The 22600-nt window shown below is 41.2% G+C and overlaps 1 non-coding gene across 1 annotated transcript; it reads left to right on the forward strand.

Annotated features, from left to right (window-relative positions):
• The first annotated feature begins 1859 nt into the window (after positions 1–1859).
• Trnal-cag lies at positions 1860–1943 on the forward strand. The gene has a single exon. It is a non-coding gene; the product is annotated as a tRNA-Leu (tRNA).
• The last annotated feature ends 20657 nt before the right edge of the window (positions 1944–22600 follow it).

Below are 22600 nucleotides of genomic sequence, written 5' to 3' on the forward strand. Positions count from 1 at the left end.
GCGTGACAATGCTTCATCAGTTTTCGCTAAATAAACGAATATTTCTCTGTTCGATTCTTTCTGGCATAAAATAGGTTAAATCCGTCTTAAATTGCACTGAAATAAACAAGTCTTTTGATTCTCGAAAAAGTACTTTTCTATGAATCAAGTAATCAAGCTCGAAAAGCATTTTTTTCGTGTTTTTTTTAGTTCGGGTTATGAAATATTTGTATTGTAGTTGAAATTTTTTTCTCAGTCAACATACTCGCAGCATGTTCCAATCCGAATATAAGTTTCTCGTATATTAATTATTAAATCGCATTTTTTTGTTTTTCTATTGAAAACGTTTAAGAGAAAAAAACTATAATAAAAACGCGAAGATAAGTGTCTTACGACTTCCGGATCTTCAGTGAAAATTAAGCTGCCATATACATATGCGATATTTTCACTTTTATTTAATATTTACGCAAGGTTAACGCACGTAAAATTGTTACAAACAACTTTCAGTAACTCTCACCTGTCGCGTTGGTCACGTCAGATTCTCATACGCATATCGAGAATTTTAAGTTTCTCCGAATTTCTTGGCCTGTCCCTCTTCATCACTCTCGCACGCCTCCCATTCTCGCCGTCCCCTCTTCGGAAACAACGTCTGGCGAGAGATCCGGCTGCTGGCTTACATAACTGCGAGCTTTCTACGTGATCACACAACTGCATACATGCGCGAGCCTCTAACCGGTCCTCACGTAGGAAACGAGGAGATCGGTTTCGAACTTTTGCTCTCGTTGCTTTCGAAGCATCGCGAAAGTATTCGCACGTCCGGCATTGAGCCAGTCTTTTAAGTCGCCGATGAACTTTATGGCCGATGTAATTACAATGGTAATTACAATGCTACATGGGAACATGTTATCTCGAGAAGTACTTTATCCTAATTTTAACAACAATTTTGAAAGTTTTTGAAAGTTTCGATTTTAAATCTCACAAATGACACGAAAAAAAAAAAAGAATTGAAATTTTTATTTCCTTCTGAACTGAGAGAAAATCGATCGAGTTTGACCTTACGTATATTACATGTTTAGTCATTTACCTAATGGCAAAAATTAAAGACCGAGTTCAATTAACTTAGACTTTAAAGAATAATCAATTTGTTAAGAGCATCAAAACTGCTGTGTGAGGTGGAGAATTGTATTTATTTCATTTATTGTGACAGCGCGAATAGAAAAGAGACAAGTGAAGAAAAATCGGTCACACATGTTGTTAGAACTGTTACGTGCTAACAATGCGGAACGCACGTGGAGTGTGGCAACCTTCACACGCGGAAGTGAAAGTCAATATACCGAAGGAAAAGCTTTCCTTGTCGATTCTCATAAACGCGCCTTCATCTAATGTAAGATTTTCTTCTGACCGACATATCGATTTGCCTGTATTATCTACCGTCAGTAAAGAAGAAAATACGTTTGTTATACTATTTCTGTACGTCGATAACATGTATATGGATTATGAGAAACATTACGAGACGGCGCTGCTAACATTTATTATTTTCATTGTACGTATAGAACTGTACGATATATACATAGTCATATAGTTTAGACTCTGATAGGTTTAGACTCTGATAGGTTATCATATCTAAATATATACAATAATATATTTTTGAAAAAAATTCTTGCAAAATTTTTTAGTAAAATAGTAGCTATATATATTATTTGAAATTATATTTGAGATTTATACAGTTTTTTTAGTATATATTATGTTGCTTATATACTTATTAAGATTACTTCTACACATAGATCGCACTAATAAATTAATTTATGAAGAAACAAACTATTTTCTATTTTTAGAATTAGAAGTGCCACATATAAGCGTTATGTGAAAGCTGCTGTCAAGTCAGGATGGCCGAGCGGTCTAAGGCGCTGCGTTCAGGTCGCAGTCCACTTCTGTGGGCGTGGGTTCGAATCCCACTTCTGACACATTTTTTTTGTTCGCGAAACGTTGGTTGAAACAGTTATATTATTTTTTAAACAATATATTTTTTTTATAAATCACACTTAAAAATTTTATTGATAAAGTTTCAATGAAATTATTTAAGTTATATTTTTTACACACATACACCGCGTTATCACGCCAAATCTACAGTTTTCTAATAGAAATTATATATAAAAAATAAAATAACTTTTATATAATGTGTATATTTTTATTCTAACATATCTTTTCTAAATCATAAACAAATATCACTGTAAATTATTCAGTGAAATTATACGGACAACAGTTTATGGAAACATTTGCATGAAATGCAACGTATATTGCATTGTTTCAGTAAACGTTTCGATTGTTTACCAAGTAAACAAACGTGGTGTATATACAGAGGATGTCTTTGACTTGGCAGCAGCTTTGCTGGCAAGCCCAGCGGCGTTGTTGGGCGCCAACGTTCGTCGTGCGGAACGACGTTCGTGATTGCAGATAGGCGGATACCGTTGGTGTCGTCTGTCTGCGGACGGATTCCATTCGAGCTCTTCGACAACGGAGAGAAGATACATTATACCGGGGGTCTTTAAACGGCAACCGTACAAGTAGGCAACAGTTGGATAGAGTGTAAACGAGCAGCATCACTTAATGCGCATTAAACGAGACGTAGATGCGCGTCGTTATACGATCTGAAACCTATAAAATGTATCTTTCTAGTCACTATACATATTTATGCGCGATGTTCTGTTATTTATGTGCGAAGAATTTAAAGACGGAATATGTTCTGCAAAATGAGAGATCGCGTTCGCGAATAACGGAGTAAAAATTTCACACCATATGTTGAAACACATTTTTCGTGTTTACACGTCTTAATGGCTAAGATAAATTTTACATCAGTCAGAATAGAAACAAGTTCCATTTCTCTTAAAATCGCAGTAAAACTTAATAAAACAAATAACACAGCAATTTCGGTGTAGCATGGGGTGTTAATAATACTGAAAACCCAATATATATTTTTTCACATCTCTGTTATATATATACACATCGTGACGCGGACAATATTACAATTGATCTGGAACTGATCTCGGAATTGTAATTAGAGCTGATGCCGCAATGTTAATAGAGTAATTTCGATTTTATGGCGTTTATTTTAGAAAGAACGCGGGTAAGTTATTATCGTACGCCATTACACTCCGTGGTTTATTGCAGTATCCAACAATTCAATCGCGCACTTCCCTAAAGCCGCGGCGCGAGCGCATCTACTACGCCGCGCGCGTAATTATCGTAGTAAATACTGCAACAAATAGACTTCTTCTTCCTTGTATCATTCCTTTTTATTCGGTTCAGTATTTACGATTTTATTGATTTACTGCAAAGCGTCGGGCTTCGGTAAAGCGCCGCGTAAAGTCGTCGGCGCTGGAAGCCCTAAGTTAGCGGAAATTGTTAATTCTTAGTACCGAGAGCCGGCCGGCGTATTAGCACTGATTATAGTTCTTTCAGTAATAACCCTCGAGCTTACAGATAGGAGCACCAACACACAGCCGATGCGGCGCGCCGCATTTACCAACGATATTTAAATCAGAAATCGAAAAATTTCTTTATTTTCTCCTAACGGTACGCCAATATTGCAATAATCGAGGATGTTAAAAAGCGAAACAAAAACACCAGTTCCGCGCCAAGTAAAAGTTCTCATCGAAAACGACAAAAGAAAGCGAGAAAAATACACGCGCGTATAAAGTAACGTTTTGAAATATCGTAAAAAGTTGTAACGTGTGTGCGAAACACGTAGTGTCTCGCGGAAGAGAAAAAATAAAAAAATCCGAAATGAAGGAAACACGTAAGGCAAATGTGAGAAAATAACAGAGAGGCAAGAAGAACACGTAGAAAACGCTTATACGTGGGGAATTGTGACGTTTCACGGTGAATTTATTCGTTGAGATTGAATCTTCCTTCGATTCCGAAGGGGTTCGTCTTACTTCGTTTGGTTTCTTATTCGCTTGAGATCATCGCGTCGCGTTCCACTTATTCCACATCTTGGGTGTACGCGTTAGAGCGCTCGGGTAATCTATAGAAAGATATTTCAATAAAATAACCAAGAACTTTAGGTGCGAGATAGATAGAATCGCATTCAACTTACAACGATTTATCGATCGAGATACAGACAGGAAATCACGTCTGAATTATTGAGAGAACACGCGCATTTTACTAAGATTACGTCAGTACGTACATCTAATACGTATATGATTTACGTTTGTTTCACAGGTCCAATCGGACGAGGACGATTTGGCGGACGCGACGTGTCCGTCAACGTCGGGAAGCAGGATGATTTCATGACAAACATTTTTGCGGAGGTGAGTGACCACGCGAAACCTGATTGCGTTTGTCATGACGCGCGGCAATACTTTGCGTCGCTGTTTCGCTCCGTTACGTGCACTAATTCAAATGCGCGCGTAGCGTGTTTGCTTGCGTACGCGATTTTGTCGCGGTTCCACTCCGTTACGTGCATTAATCTCGTAACGCGTGCATGGAGTGTTTGGTTGCGTCGCGTTGCACTCGTACGTGCAGTAATTGGGATACGTGCGTAGTATGTTTGCTTTTGTACCTTTTCATGTTCCAATTGCGCTCCGTTCTGTGCACTAATCTCAATGCGTACTTGGCGTGTTTTGGCCTGTGATTTCCGCGTGTTTACACTGCGTTACCTGCATTAATCGGGAATGCGTGGCGGTATGTTTACTTGCGCTTGCGATTTTGTCGCGATTGCACTCCGTCACGTGCATTAATCGGGAATGCTTGCGTGGCGTGTTTCTTGCTTTTGTGCTTGCTTGTTTGCTTGCTTTTTGCATGGTGGAAAACCACCACGAGGGATTTTTAGTGGGTTCCAGTCCCACACTACTCTGGCTTTTCTTTAAGTGTCAGGGGATTTCCTCTTGTTGAAAAAAAAGAAACAAAAAAAACGTGCAGTGGCTTGATTGCTTGCTTGCGTGCGTTTTGTCGCCTTGCTTTTGTACGTGCAGTAATCTAGATGCGCGTGCATAGCGTGTGTGTTTGCTTGCTTGCTTGCTTGCTTGCTTTCGTGCGTTTTGTCGCATCGTTGTATTCGTACCGTACAGCAATCGTGAGATGTGCACGGCGTGTTTGCTTGCGTGCGGTGCGTTGCACTGCGTTGCGTTGCGTTGTACTCGTGCAAGAATTACTCGGATGCGATGGAGATAATAACATCTGCTCTTTTTAGATAACTATTACCGCTGGATGTTTGTTTTCTTGAAAAAATGTGGTCCAAAAACTACGGAGACAACGGTACTATAGAACAATCAGTTATTTTGATTGATTATGTTTCACCGTTTGGTGTCAAGTGTGTAATATATATGTGAAGGTAATAACAATATAAAATTATAATACAAATAGTTATATAATGAATGGTAAGTCGGGAATATAAACACGTAACAGTTTGCGTGCGTATTCATTTATCACACATGACTCTCTGAGGAATTTATTATTAAAGAGCGATATATAGGATATCACAACACACAAGAGTCAAACGTAATGTAAATTAAGTGAATTGTATTTTTTATATACGACTGTAGTAATTTATGTTTATGCTTATTATGTATGTCATTGTGTTTTTGCGCGTGCTACTTTTAACTTAGAAATTTGTCGACGCGTGTTTACGTGTCACCGTTTTCATCCTCGATCCACGCACGCCGCAAGGATGTGTGCTTCTTCTGATGTCAAGGTAACTGTACCGCAATATCGCAGTCGTTCTACATAACGACGCCGCAACGCGATCGGTACCCCGATAGATACTTGCTGATCGTTTTGTCCCGCGGTACAGACCGCGATTACGAGGATTAGATGCACCGGCACAAAGCGGTTGTTGCTCGCATACTTTGTCGGTGATAGACACACCGATCTCGAACGCACGAAAGATAAAAATTTTACGACAGATAAGAAACCTGTGAGTCAGGGTTGTTTGTTTCTCAACTTAAAAGTAATGATAGGTTTAAGACGCACCGAAGCACGTTGAAGAAATCGTCAAATCTTGAATGTACTTAAAAAATTGTGAAAGTTCAATAAAAAGTAAAAAGTTTAAGAGAAATTATTTAAAGATCGATCTTTTTAATATACTATATAATTTAATGCATAAATATCTAATCTCTATATATTTTTTTTAATCTTGCAAAAATTTCTACTTTTTCAAATGAAAAAGCAGAAAAAAGATTTGATCGTCTATTACTAGTTGCATGTTTTGTATGTGATATGTAACAAGTAAGACAATCTTGATCGAGAAAACAACTCAATAAAGGATTTATTTAAAAATTCGAGAAATTTGCGATTATGAAGTATCGCGCGAATCATATACGATCGCGCACTCGAACGTGTTATTTACTCGATTGGTTTATAATGTGCATTTAAGTGAACTCGTTCAATAAATAAGATGAAACATTATCGAGCGATTTTAGCTGTGGGCAAGCATTAAGTTTGATATTGCTTGATTTATCTTGAAATGTTATTTAACTGTTATTGTACCGTTGTAACGACAGTCGGTCCATTACATTCTCGCACAGACATTTGCGAGTTTTTTTTTTACAATTTATCTCGTTACGATGCGTAAATGCGCAAGTCAAATTGACACGTCACAACATTCGAATCATCAATATAACGACGCAATCTTGTGCCTAAATTAATATAAGATTCACAAAAAAGCGCTATCTTAATATATTTATAGGAATGTTATAAACTTATTACCAAGTTGTGTAGAATTTAAGACGATATTTATACAATAAAAAAACATCAAACTTGCGTAATAAAAAAAATATTTAGAGATATATGAGTAACATTAACTGTAACAACTGTAAACTACATTTTTTTAGCCAATTAGCGTTCACTTTAAGAAAATCACAGTTTTTTGCTGGGAAGACTTTTTTGCTGCAATACGTCTTGAACACTCGCGAAACGAGAAAGAGCGCTCGCTTGAAAAATCAGAAATTATTCCGGTCGTTCAGCGATCTCATTAACAAGACGATATCGGAAGCCCGACTTCGGTGTCCCGGTTTACGGTGTCCGTAATAACGGTTACCATAAGTGCGCGCATAATACGCGCGCGCACGGTCGACACCTAATTCGTGAATGGTCATGGGGGTCGCGCCTAATCGCGTATACTTGCCAAGAATCTATAACACGCTCGTGGCCGTTGTTTCAAATGATTAATGACCATTCAATTAGAACAGTGCGAGCGGGCAATCGATCGTGATTTCGATTAACGCCGCATGAATACCTAACAAGATGACAAATGGATTCGGTCATTAAATAGAGACGATACCGCAAATATTTTATGTGCCAGTATGTTCATCTTTTGACTCTTCTCGCGAAGTTCAAGACGATTAACGCTCGGTTTTTCATTCTCGTGTGAAACTAATCATGTTACTTCCAATTTTTAACGACGTTTTTTAGTGATCTTATTTGCTGATAAATATCAGCAGAAAATTTATTCGATCGTCAATTACACGTTGTTCTCATTAAAGCCCGAGAGAGTTCGTAAGCTACTCGATTATATAAGAAAGATGCGTATCGGTATTATAATGTCGCGCGTCGACAGAGTCTTTTGTTTTTTTTTTTCCCATATAGTCCAGAAGAATCCTTCTTTCCTCTTATGAGTCTAATGAGGGCGACGTAATCGACGACGGATTAAATTTTTTGCACGTTTTTGTCCGAACGAGAGCGCTTCTCGTAACGCTCGGACAGCACCGGTTAATTTCGCCGACGGCGACGGTTATATATGTCACGGATGATCAAAAGCGATTACGAAGGGTTTGCGTTGCTGCCGTTATCCGCAAGATTCGCGACTCTTATTCGCCTCTTGTTACACGAAGCGAATTATCCCGCGAACGGCAAGCGGGACGCTTGCCTTAATGGCGCACGTGTGGATGGCCTTAATGGCCGTGGCTCGTCCCTAGCGATTTGAGACGGTTCGTATTCTCCACCTGATTGCCAATAAACCCACCCTTCGGCGCGGGAGTTTCATATAATCCGGGCGTGCACGAGGATTGCACGAGGTTTCGGCGGGGAATGTCTAAAAATAACAAACGCTAACCGCGCGTAATCGCCGAATAACGAAGTGACCGATCGATTGATTCCAGATCGGGTTCTCTCCTCGTACGTTGGCTGTACTTCTATTTTTCGGCGTCGTATACGTGGCGCGGAATACACGCTAAAACTTGTTCGTAACAATCATTATTATTACGTACGTGTAGCGTAACGTGATACTAAATGTAAAAAATAACAGATATGTATACGATTGACATTCCGAGATAAAATAAATGCAAGATTCCGACGGGAGAGGCAGGCACGAGCCAGATTAATCGAAAACCATCGACTTGAAAAAAAGCCGCGAAATGGATTTATGACGTAAAAGCGCGCGTTCATTAGCATTACATCGCCGCGCGGTGTAACTGCGATCCGAACCGCGTCCCGAGCTCGATCTCCGTCGGTGATTAGTCAAGAAGGACACGCTCTTGTAAATAGCCGGGGCCCTTGCGCTTACACTTTCGCGTGTTGCGCACACGTACACGTTCCTGCACACGCGCGCGAATATTTCTCTAGTGCGCGCTTTGCACGCACTCGGAGAGAGAGAGAGAGAGAGAGAAGAGACAGCGCGCGCGCTGAAAGAATTCACATCGCGCCGTCCTTAATTCGTTTGGCGCGGGTCTTCGTGTCCGATGGGTCGAATTAAATTATGATGCTCTCACGGCAGCCGTGCGAAGGATACAAAAGAGGGGTTACGACGCGGAGACCCGCGGAAAGTTATGCGCGCGCAAAGGCCCCGAGTAAACGTCCGGCTAATGGACAGGTGCATAATTTCACGTGGATTCTTTATATTTCAGCCGCTTAGGTCCGCGCCTGCACGGACTTCCTCCGCCGGGAGAGAGATAGATCTTTGATTTCGAATTAAATTACAGCCGACCTCGCGGCGATTTGTAAACATATCGGATGGATGTTTCTCGCTGCGTTTCTTCGTCGAACTGCGTCCACGCGGCACGTAGAGCCTGTACGTCGAGCGCGACGATGGTAATTTCAATGTCGAGAGAAAGAGTCGCGTTGCGACCAGCCAAGCCGATACCGATGAATTAGAGACGGCGACTTGTAGAGACACAATCCCACGTAACGCGTATATAAGACCCCGTACGTATACTTATCCACCCGCGGCTTTTCTGCCCCGAGGTGTTAATTACGGGCGTGACCATCTCTCGCCGATTAATGCGAGTTTCGTTGTGCACGCGGGTAGTAATTTTTTTCATCGCCGCTCTTTTGCCTTTTGCTTTCTTTTATTTTTTATTTTTTATTTTTTTTTTTACAACACGGGAAGATGGCATTTTCTCAAAGCGACCATTACACGTGTTCGTAGATTATTAGTGAGCGCAGGCAGAGCATTATTAGCCGGCCTATCTGCTCGAACATCTATGTGCCGCACGAACGTTTTCAGCGGGACCTGTCAATTACACAGATTTATGATCTCTCCTCCTCCCACTCGTTTTGTCTCGCTTTCTCCTCTTCTTTCTTTCTCTCTCTCTCTTTCGTATCGCGAGAGCCCTTCCTCGACCTCCTGTGCCCATCCTTTTGCGCGCGGCGCGCAACGTTCATTAATGCGCGCCTCGGCGAGAGAGTTTCGTGCGTTCGCCTGAAAAACAGCAAATAATTTTTGATCGATGATCGCTTTTAATTGCGAGCGACTTAATTACAGATAAATACTTTTGCGTCGATTTATCCTGCATCGCGTTACACGCGCCTATCAATCTCTCTCGTCCCTGATTGACCTGCGAGGATCTCACGATACCATACAGCACCACGTTTACGTTTCTTCACCGCGAACTATATAAGGTCATGCAGAAAAATGCTCATATTTCTTTTTATCCTCCCGAGAACAATACCGCACTCTGATAGACCTTGACTCGTAACTAACTTCGTGTGTTCCATTCATCGATGTTTTTTTTTATACTCTGACGTTTATATTTCAACTAACGACGAGATGCAATCAAGGCTCTTCTGGTTAAGGCTTTTGGGTATTGTCGATCGCAATTGCGCGTTTTTTTTTCTTAGTTCGGATGAGATGGTTGAGAGGATTAATTTTCTCGAGGCTCTCGGGGTTAAAAAAAAAAAAAAAAAGACGTTATTTAATATTCTAATCGACGTTATCGTCATCTTTCGCGACGTGATCGACAAATGTGTCTGACAAACGAGCGTGACGTTATCTGTTGGTGATGATCAACTCTCCTCTCTTTTTCTCTCTCTCTCTCTCATCGGTATTCAAACGGCGGTCTGTAGAATTACGGATAAAAGCGTCTACGTGTAAAACGTCTTTTGCATACTCTTGCCACGATGCCACGTGAGCAGAGGCGGTTAAATGCAGACGCTGTCGATGCGCTCGTAAATTAAATCGCGATTTGCGCGTGCTTCCCAGATCTCGCGGGTGATCGCGGGTCAGCGATCCTGCGGGATTAACCCGCGCATAGGGCGTCACAGGCCGTGCGGTCGTACCCACGTTCGTAACTGTACTTGATGTGCTTGATATGCGATATAGGAAGTTTTATTAAGCACATAGCGAAGGAGAGATACCGCCGGAATTACGCTAATCATGCAAATTGCGACAATTAAAAATTCGTTTCTTGACAAAACAAGAACGCACGCAAATCAGCTTGTTCTCTATTTGACGTAACAAATACAAAAGAAAGAATAACGTTGTGTTTTTTTTTTTTTTTTAACTAAAAAAGATACTTTACACACACGATTTTTTTATTACTTGTATAATTCTGTTTTATAAATTACTTCTTTAGAAAATTATAAAGTTTCTTCTCAGTTCAACGCGTGTGTTTCGTTGAAGTTTTTAATAATAAAATTGTTATGTATAGCCGCAATCACCGGTTGATGAATCGACTTGTACGCACAATCGCGTGTTTATCGACACTAAAATCAAACTGTGCACGAAATGTAACAACATATTACAACCCGGTAAAGTCGAAAAGTGCGAAATTAAAGGATGAAACTCATGTAATATCTTCGAGATAACGATGCTTTCTTTCTCGCGGCGAAAGATGAATCACCGTGACGATTTATTTCGCGATATATGCGCGTGATTAGCCCTCAAGACGCTTTTTGGTGCCAATACGATTGGACAGCGACGCTCCGTATTCCAGCAGATCGCTCCTAACGAGGAGACATGTGTCGACAGATAAAAAGAAAAAAAGGAAGATGGGTAGCACGGGTGTTGTTCGATTTTTATCGACCGATGACAAATCGATAATACTCACGCCATATTGCATTTAGACCGGTTCTTCTCCCCGGAGCCAGGGAGTCGCGTTCCCCTCGCGTTCGTGTAGTCCGTCTGCTTTTAATTAATCCTCGTGCCTCGATCGACCCGACGCGAGCGGCTTGGCGAAAAATCTAAAGCCGCAGAGAGAAAGAGAGAAAAAGAGTCGCGCGTACACCTACGATGATGCGCCTCAAGAAACGAAACGTTCGTCGGTTTTCATTACGATGATTATTTTAATAGAAAAGATAAAAAAAAAAAAAAAGGAGAGAAAGAATTTCTGTGATCATTTGCGCGCGCAACAATTTCTCCGGATTGAGAAATCCCGACGATCGTTTGTGTTTTAATAATAATAATAATAATAACAGCGTATCGCGCAGCGCGGTGATTTTATCAAATTAGCATCGCTAATAGTATGAAACCACTACCTAATCAATTACACACGCGCGGTAAGTATGTGTAATATGTACCTACATGCGCGCTGAAGTTTAGCTTATTAAAGCTCGCTCGTAATTTACCGACTATTTCTTACGCGTAAGCAAGTTTCATGAACCGAGTTTTGAGAATCGTCAATTCAGCATTGCATATCCCGTCGTTGTCCCAGTATGCAAAGTTGCCCATCACGATAGCTGTTAAAGTAGTAGGTGACCTTAAAGGATGTCGATCTTCGAGTTGGAATAACAGTATCGACGTTTCTCGAAGACGTTCAGAGGCGAGGCTGCGCTCATCAACAGGTGTTGGACGCCTTTATGCCGTCTGTTATTTTCGAATATACATACGAATGTCTTTCTTTGCTGGAAAGAAAGAGAGAGAGAGAGAGAGAGAGAGAGAGAGAAAGGAAAAAATGTGTGTCGATGATGTTTTCTTCTTTTTCTAATTAGCCATTACGCAGCTGGTTTTCATATCGGACATTGAAGCGCCTCGAGTATCCTCAATATTTGTCTTAACCCTCAGGCGATATCTCGCTTAACGCCGCTGTATTATTGCCAAATAAGTAATTTATATCATTGTAATCAAAATTATACTCTTAAACGGGTTCAATTTTTTTAGCATTTGTTTGCAATTTCAATTAAATCTCAGCGTGTGCACGTGAGTTTTGTTTCTCACCGTATGTAGTGTCCCGACTGCTGTTTAGATCAGATCGGGTCTTTTTTGCATAAGAGACTTTTTGGTTTTCTCGGTTTTTTCTTTTTTGTTTTTTGTTTTTTTGATTTTGCCAGCACGGCTGCCTCCGCGTAAGTGTTCTGTCTAACGACGACGAGATGTGTCGGGTGTAAAAGTGCACCCTTCTCTCTGTACACGACGCGAGCGTCGGGACTTTATGGCGCTCATAGTTATATAGTTTCTAGTCCGAGAGGGACCTTGTACGACGAGTACGTACCTTGGCGCGTTGAGTTTTGCGGCCGGTCTTTACACGGTCTCTCCGATGCAAGAGCGTAAGTAACGCGCAAGAAGCCGAGAGACCACCGTGAAAAAGGAGGAAACCTGCGGGAGAGATGCGCGTCGGGGATGATGCATCGGACCGAGATAAAGAGAGAGAAAGAGAGAGAGAAAGAAAGAGAAGCCATAACCGCGTGCACGTAGGTCGGTTGGCGTCTCTCGCCGCGCCGTTCGGTTTTACGACACGAATTTAATACCGCGCTCCGCTGCCGTTCGTCGATCCAGATTAATCGCAAATACGTCTGACGCTGTCAAAACGCCGTCAGCTGTTTGAGTTTGCCAAGTATCGCATCTTGTACGTATATACTTCATGTTTCTCGACGTACGTAAACGCAGTCATTTAACGAAACAAATATCGTTCGCTGAAATTCGAATAACAATCTTACGGTATCGCACTTGACACGATTCAAATCGCGCGCCTCACACGTCTTGTCGAATCGAGCGGATCGAAGCGTTTGTGAAATTTATCGATGATCTCTTCGACCTTGAAAGTAACAGGCGCGGCCTTGGAAAAGGATGTTTCGAAGCGAGACGCTAATCACGATCACGAATTTTGCACGTAGCTTATTGCACGCGGCAATTACCCGCGGGAGACTTGTGCTTGGATGGCACACAGCTTCTCGCTCGACTTGTTGCGGGCGCTTTTACATGAGCGCGTATACGAGAGTGCGCGTATATACGCGGAACATGCGTATGTTTAATGACGTGCGCAACGATGCGCAGCATCTTGAGAGACTAGCCGGCCAGCTACGTGGCATCCTCGACAGATGCTAATTAACGCAGAACGTTAGAAGTACTCGGAGTTTAACGAAAAAATTCGTAATTTTTTTAGAGCTTAGGTAGATTACGTTGTCTTCTCGTATAGCGAAAAGCTTAATAACATCGAATTTATACGCTACAGCAGTTATACCTGCGCAACTTCCACACTTACAATTCAGAGAAAAATGTCTATTTAATTTATCTTAATCATCTTATTTATTTCGTTTTGCAAAAGTCTGGCTAATAACAAGAAAACAAATAAATATGAGATAGAAGTAAAAATTGACACAAAAAAAACACTACTTACGAATTTAGTTTTTTTTTTTTTTTTTATTGATGACGGTAATAAACTTATCTCACATAAATTTTATCTCATATTTCCTGCGCGACTTGTGTTACGCGCGTAGTGACGGTTTTAATAGCCAAGCCATAAATTGCGATTATCGTGTGCATTCTTTGAACGGAAGTGTTTTTACAAAAGCAAGACACGCTTTTTGTGCGCATTTGCGAAACAGTTTGCAGCGTGAAAAAACCGTTGCGCGTTGCGATTGCATAACGAAGAATACGCCACGCACTTTTGAGCTTTATTTTATAAATCTGATGTAAGTTTGTATATATTTAAATAACACTATTGCGCTGTGGGGCAGACGTGTTGCAAAGATAAATGGCTTGATATATATATATTTTTTTTTCCCACTCCGACCCTGAACTTGGCACGACCGCGCATTCCCGCGGGCAATATATATCCAGACTAGCATCCGCGTTTACCTGGCATTTACATACGTAGATAAACACGTACGCGGCGCATGAGTAAGGTAGCCACGGAGCCGATTGGAGCCGCTCCAAGTTTGAGTCCATCGCTTCTCCTTTATGTATCTGCGAAGATTCTCGCGAGCGTAACAAGCCCTTCTCGTCGATCTAGCAGCCGTCGATACAAGAGAAATATTACGCGAAACGTACACAAATGCAAATATGTGTGCTCGATATTGTATAACACAGGTTGTATAATCAGAATTCAGCAGGTAGTCTTTTCATTTCTATCGGAATAAAAATAATGTTTTTTTCTTTTTAACAAATTATTTCCCAAATCGATTTTACAGAAATCAATATTACTATATAAAAAAATATAAAAACATATGTGCAGAAACTGACTTTGAAACATGTAATTTGATACAATTAGTCTACTTGATAAGGATTTAATTTTGCTAAAAAATAAAAAAACGTATGAAAAAGAAGACAAAAACTTTATTGCCGCGAACAGATATCTTTGTCGGACGTTTGCGATCTCCCAAGTCGCGCGGTGCAGGAATAACCGTTGTTCTGCAAATTAACGTAATCCGGTCCCGATGGCCGCGCTAATGCAAATTGCACGGCGATTTAATCAGGTGCATTTCAACACAACGCGCCAAGGTGTGTTTTTTTTTCTGCGAATTGTTTATTTAAGATATCTCGATATCTTTCGGATCGTGTCGGCGTGCGATCCGGGAACGGACACGTGTCGTCGCGGTCGTGTTGGCGACCGCGCGCAGATCGGCTTTCTAATCAAATGGCGTGCGCGTTGACCGACGACGAGAAGGACACGCGGTGCGCTCACACACCGCGCGCGGTTGCATAAAACTCAAACTCGCGCGCACTGAATACGCTTATCTTTCGCGCAGCGGGTGGCTGGATCCGCGGAATGTTTCTCACGAAGATACCATCGCTTCGCTGGAACTCGCGCGGAGTGCTCCGTTCCATTAGCGTAGCGCGGTCTTAACAATATAATTAATGTAAACTCGATGCGCTCTCTTCCGGATACGTCGCTCGTGCGCGTTAGTATCGCATGGAGGAGTATAGGTAGCGTAAAACCAACCAACCGGTTCGTGTTTACACGTGGAGTTCGTGTTTTCTCGTAGCCGGAAAAAATAGGCAAAGTTTAAACTGCACCAGTTTAATTCTGTTTTGTAAAATATTACACAAGAGTAAGTGTCAATGCTCTTTGTGTACAATGCATTTTCTAATTAAGAGGCATGGTAGTGCCTCTTATACGCGAAATTCATGCGATTGAGAAGTGAGAAGATTTTCATGGGGCAATATATAAAAAACGACTGAATCAATCAATTTTGTTTTAGTCTAAATCGCTTCAGAGCAGAACATTAAAAAACGCGCGTTTTGTTTTTGTTGTTAATTCGAGACGCGACAGGGCACCGTCGAGACCGATTGAGCGTCGAGACGTGCGCGTGAAAATAACCGCAGCCTGCGGCTCGTTCAAACTTGACCCGCTAATGAATAATAAAAGATGGCTTATGGTAGCGTCGTTGTTACGATGCCGGTGAACGCGGAACAGTAAAAGCGCGCTTAAAGTGAATGGCTAAAACTTAAGCGATATAGGCACGTCGGTCTAAATGACTAAGCAGTCAATACGTACGGCGCTTAAAGGATCGCCGCGTGCATTCCAACCTACGCCGATTTTTTGCCGACTTTAATGACTCCACTTAAGCCGTTTGAAAAATATAGACGTTTCCGGTTGCAGTTAACTGCAGAACGTGGCTGTGTATCGCTGTTATATCGGCGCCTCGCGCGAGATTGTATGTACGTTTCAAAATAATCGAATCGAAGGAGAGAAATCGCAAATATTAATTATTATTCTGTTTCCGTACAATGTTACTAATTCGGAGCATATAATGTTTGGTCATACTTTGAATACAAGTTTTCAAATTTAATAAAAACCAGGATGAAAATATAATATGGCGATAACTTTGTACTTAAATTGCTATTATTTTGATATGAGAAAAAAATATCTGATGGAAAACGGATCATTTTAATCAGACATTTTATAACTGTACTCAGTGTTTGACACACACACACACGTGAGCGAATAATATATTGCTATCTCTTAATTGAAAGGAGAAGTGCAACGCATTGAAATTCAATTTCGCTTTTGCTCTGTCATTTATTACAATGTAAGTGTAATATCATCTTTCGAATTCCGCTTTGTATCGAATCTCTTGATCGCGAGTGAAGCACACATCGAGGAACGATTCAGTGTATGCAGAAAGCGATCACTATTTTCAGCATCGTTATCTCATCGCTAATTCAGAAAAATGGCTATTAATCAAAAAAATCTGTAATCGATCAAAGTAGCAACTAATCAACAGACTGGAGGTACAATAATGTCTTTGACACATTGATTATTTGTACACATATAAATCACAAACGTGATTAAAAACTTGTGATAATTGTTATACACATGTTGCGTAAAGTTAAATATAGCTAGTAGAGTAGAATAAGCCAAGCGCAAAGTGCAAGTACGTATGCGGCTGTAATTTGCTCCTTGCTGTGAACTCATCGCGAGAGCATAAGCTGATAGTACCGTACAACATCAGTGAACTGGAAATGGAACGAACGCAAAACCAACGTTGCAGTATAGAAATTAAGAGAATCGTCAGATGCGAGCCCAACACGCTTCGTAAATTTCCCAAGAGATTAAGTTTAAGCCGATCAACAGACTGCGCTCGACGAGATACGTGTAGTAACTGTAATACAATCAGTGCGAACCGACATACGATGATACGTACAAGAACCGGACAATATTGCGCATCTCTGCGCCGCTTCATCGTGGTGGTCTACGACGCCGTATCATTCTGTTGCCGTTCAACGTCATTGCGCGATGTAATTGTCGTCGTCCAATTCTGTTCGCTCGCATTACGTTTCTGCGTAATTTGAGAGAAAGACCCGTCCGTCATAGATCATTAATACGTTACCGTCGACGGATTCATGTCTCACGTCAACATGAATTACGCGGTCTCATTACATCAGGAAAGATTTGCACTTCAAGTTTTCAACCGTTATTATTATTATTATTATTATTTTCTCTGAAAAACTTACTCGGTCAAAGTAAAAAAAGAAAAAGGAAAAGTAATGTTTGTAAAGTTTTTAACTCGTAGATTTTAAATGTAAAATTTTTTGAACGCATTTTATTTACCGTTTGAAATATTTGCGTAATTTTCATGCTTTTTTCCCCGGCTAGTAACCGAATACTTTATATTCCCCGAGTGTTTGCTGGTATGAGCATGCAGTAATTAATGGTGAATAGAAATAGGACTCTCCTTTACAGCGTCGCGGGACGATATTTCTTTGGCGTTACGTCAACCGGTAACAGCTCTTCGGCATATATTTCTGTTCCCTCTTCGGAAATGCGTCAAACATCTGTATAACACTTCGCACTACCTACGCGCGAGTTACACACCACGCTATATAGGTACGAGCGCTCATTAGTATGTTCGATGTCGTCTTGGCGTCGCGGAAGATAAAACGAAGTTGAAATGCGAGGGGGAGGAAGAGGAGAACGTACAAAGAAACGGAATGCTGAGTACGTGTCATGCGGTGAAAATTAGAATACTTGTTCATGGGAAAAAGCCGAGCGTTACGTGAGTTTCGCGCGCAAACTGCTTCGAGATTTCTTGCGGCATTACATATATACGCGAAATGCAAAGCGCCGACATGTAGACGCGCTCTGTATTTCTTCGCATTCCGAATTCCGACAAACGGAATTTAAATTGAATTTTGAAGAATATTTTCAGTAGTTCAAAAAACTTTTGCATCTGTAAAAAGTTTCTTACTAAATGACGCGAACATTCTATTTTCTCAAGAAAACTTTTATATACCAATACACTTAATTGTATTAGAATATTTAATACAATTCTTTCTCTCTCTCTCAATTACACGATAAAATTAAATGTACGTAAAATGACTGTTCTTACTTTTTCACGTTCTGCGATTCTCTCTGAGTTAGAAATTTTCGTTACTTACACGCTCAAGTTTGCATATAGAACCGCTGTTACACCGTAAATGCGCACGATTTTTGTCCCCGCGCAATTTGACGCTTATTATCTAACTACCGAGAGTTTCAAAAACGTTCTCTCTCGCACCATTATCACGACCAATAATTGGCGAATTTTAACCTTTGCTCTCTCGACGAAAATTTAAAGCGTCGATGTTCCGTGAGACTTGAAAACGTACATCCGAACTCCGCGCTGCAACATGACCCGTAGTAATGGATCCGCAGCAGCCGCGGGATGTCAGAATTCTGCAGGATGTTTTCGACGCTTCCGCATATCTCACGTCTTAAACTTCGACGGGATAATGCATCTTCCTCATCCTGCACAAATTTCTCTGTTGTTCAACAAGACCATTACTTCGATGAACGTTGTGAAAACGTTTTACTTGTCCAGCTTCTAAGTATATTTTATCAGACAAATTTGAATTTGAAGCGCTGCAATTGACGATGTGTTCAACCAACAATATTTTTCAAAATTATCGTAAATCTTTTGTATGAAAAGAAAAACGATTACACGCCGCTGTATAAAGTTTACGCGAATATTGACACCCATATTTTAGCTACAAGATTCTACATTCCGTCTAGTATTCAGTGAGCGTCTCGCGGGAAATATTCTCACAGGCTTGAAAATAACACTTCTCTCTCTCTCTCTCTCTCTCTCTCTGTGCAGCAATTCGTCAAGACGTTTTACTTCGCCTCGAGCGTTGTCGATCTTTTAAACTTTTTTGCGCTTAGAAGCCGCGTGATTTATTTCACCTCCCACCGTCGCGTCTAAAAAGCGGGGCATCATATACCCCGGGCAGGCAGAAAATTTCCCGCATAGAAGACGCCAATTCGAATTCTGCGCGGTTGTTACGTGAGAAAGAAAAAAAAATCAACCAGAAACGGAAGATGCTGCAAAGCGCGAGCCACGGAACCGTTGCGGCAGCTGCCACGACTGCTGTCGGAACATTTTACGAGATTTCAGGAATCTCGAGATCGCACGGGCAAAGAACGCGCTCGCGACTATATATATATATACGTTCCGCGGAGCGAGTCTCGAGCGAGATAACTGTACACGCGCCTCCGAAACTCGTGGGTCTCGAATATGGGCCAGTCGTTGTTGTGCGAGACGAGAGGAACGCGAATTTGCGGTACAATTTCCGGGTCCCGCTTGACGGGGCTTAGTTTTCCGTCTTTATATTCACGCTTCGAACCGGTTTACTTAACCGGTACTTCATAAGTAGGTGTTTACCACACATGTCCTCTTTTGAGTCGCTGCAACGACGACTTTAACGTAAAAAACGCGAATTAAAAAAATGTAATTTTATCGGTAACACTAATTACACGTTAAAGAGGTCATTTTAATTTAGTCGCAAACCGTTCGAGATAAACATCGCGAGTCATTCTAAAACCACACACGACACCGTAGATTCGATTCGAAAACGGGTTACAACGGGTTTCATTTTCGGATTCTCCATTAGTTTGTATTCTCGCTTAGATTCGCACAGAAAATTTACGACTCACAATAAACTCACGGCGATTTTAGCACGGATTGTGTCAATGAGGACATTGGAAATCGGTAGCGCAAGAGACATATACATGTCAGTCGCAAATGATTGTTGTAATTGCGTCGACACACTAACTTCATTGTTAAATCGATCAATGATTGATTCATGCGGCTTCTAGTAACTCAAATCGACCGCATAACATCGTCATCGAAACTTGTGATTATCAGATTCTCGAATGTGTCTCGTTGTTTTCTTTGCCACCCGTAATACACCATCGTAAAACGAACAGATGATTGATGATCGATATTTAAAAGACCTCGTTTAAAATCGACTACTTGTAAAATAATTTACACGTCACACGCGTATAATGCGATTTATCTTAACGTACATACAAGTGCGCTGTGACACTTAAAACTATGATTTTAAGCAAAAATCCCGCTAGTCACACGCACACACTCAATCATATCTTTATAATGACACTCGCTTCTCAATTAACGTAGCTGTAAAAGATTCTACTTACCACAAAATTGAAATCGCACATCGCGTGATCTTTTATCGCTCGTATTGCAACAGTTTATCTCTTATTGTCTCGTATTCTAGTACTAATGCGATCAGTCGCGCGTTCGTGCAATCGTTAGAAACGTAATATAACGTGTCCGCGTATTATTAACGTGTAATCCGCGAAATGTCATACGAAGACCTGTTTTCCTAAAAAAAACTATTATATGGACGATTGGGAGCTCGTTATTTTTCGCACGCTTTGCATTAAAACGAGTCGTAATTAACGTTGCGGAATAAACACAACGACGTCGTCGTGTTGCTAAAATTGTCGTCGTGCGCTTAACGTTATCCGGGAGTAATCATCGCCATAATCCGAAGCCGGTTCACAAACATTTACAGCATTTTCAAGTGCGCGCGCCCAAGCGTCTCGTAAAATAAAATCGTGAATCGCGCCGGCGAGTTTACGATCCGCTGCACTTTAACGAGTCGCAATTCTTCGGGAATAAGGTTCGCGGATACGTACAATTATTTCGGAATTGCCAGACATTTTTCATCGTTTCGTCGCCGCCACGCCACGCGAGATACATACCATACGCGGGAGCCGCAACGTGACAATTTATTTCTACACGTAAATCTCCTGCGTAATTTTGTCGCACGCGAGAAGAAAGATGTTTTATCACGCGTAATTTAGGACGATGGGTGATTTTAGATTCTCGCGAGAGATGACACACACAGAATCTACACATATTTAAGCAAATAGGCGACAAATGAGAATTTTTTAACGGGAAAGATTAAAATACAGTTTTAGAGAGTAAGTGCAAAAAAATAATCAATATATTTTTTTTCCGCAATCTGTGTGCAAGAACAAAGAGCGCGAAGAAGAAGAAGAGTGCTCGCTTGATGAATAAAGCGTCTGGCCAAGAAGAGGGAGTTAGTATAACTCATTGTTACGATTAATCGTCTTCACGGTCTTTTGCTCATAGAAGTCACGCTACAAAACGCCGTCGGTGCTAATAAGGTGCACACACGACCCGAGACTCCATAAGTTCGCGGTGTCTTATGAAGCGCGGCGCAATCATCGAACGCCTCTCCGTTCTCGCGAGTACGTTTTAAATGTCATAATTAGTTTCAAGTAGGCAGTCCGCGATATATATATATATATAGGGAAGAAACGTTGCTGCGTATATTACGTCAACGCGGCAATGGCTAACGGTAATAATCTGGAAGGCTGCAACGCTACGGCGCGGCCATGGACTCCAGTCAAGTTCAAGATCCGGAGAGGAGACTTTGCGCGCGAAAGAACGGGAAGTGCCGGCGCGCGCGTGTGACGAGCTGTGAATCGTGTCTCACGAGCGTAGGCAGGCCGAGTGACCGAAATAAACCCGGCTGACCGAAATGACACGCGTTATATAATCGCACGCGGTTGTATTTCGAGGTTCGAGTGATGAAACGTGCGCGCGCGCTCGCGCACGTGGGTCATCAATCAAGATTTTTGTATTATTACACACCCAAATATTTTTGTATTCCTTTGAAAAGAAATGCCAAGACGATTTCATTTGAAATCTGACATGACAATAATTGATCATAAAGATGTAAAACAAGCGATTACGTAGATGATTTTTTGAATTAATATTTCGCATTTTTGTTTAAAATATTGAAATACGTGTTTCAATCGATTTTTTTTCGAGAGTAAAACGACAAGCGCGTCTATTTTCTCAGAGATCAACGTCCGTGCGAGAAATAATTGCGCGTTATTGTCTTCGCACGCGCAATATGATGACACAAGCGTGTCCGCATGCGAGTCCAAGTAGCAAGTCCATACCGTTGATGTCACTAAACACTGTTACACTGGAATAGCGTGAATCATACGTTCGCGCGGTCTCTATACATACGCACTGTCATCGCATGAAATATTCAAAAATATTCAGGTTACCCACATATCAAGTAAGGCAGTAACTGTACAATTACGACATTTACGACATGCTTATTGCCACTATAAAATATGAAGTATGTTTGCCGATGTTTTTGAACACGTCATAACTTCTGTTTGCAAGAGCGGAATTGTGACAAGCGAGAAAAGAAAACGCATTTCTCATATAAATTGATTTGAAACATTGCGTTTGTCAAGCGCAAATCGGAAAAGTATTTTGACGCAACTCGCTCCGATAACGTTACCGATTACCCGCTATTTCGCGACGATACGATAATCTAAGTAAATCGCAGTAGGCGGCACCAGTCTCCTCCCTTTCTTCCTCGTTTGTGTAAAGAATGGTAGCTGTGGGGACGCGCGCAAACACAAAAAGTCGCGCGCTATCGGTTTCGAAGTATCGGGAGAAAAGACGACGGACGTGC

This window comes from Pseudomyrmex gracilis, unplaced genomic scaffold, assembly GCF_002006095.1.
Source record: "Pseudomyrmex gracilis isolate BER0280 unplaced genomic scaffold, ASM200609v1 scaffold_22, whole genome shotgun sequence".
Classification (NCBI taxonomy): Eukaryota; Metazoa; Arthropoda; class Insecta; order Hymenoptera; family Formicidae; genus Pseudomyrmex; species Pseudomyrmex gracilis.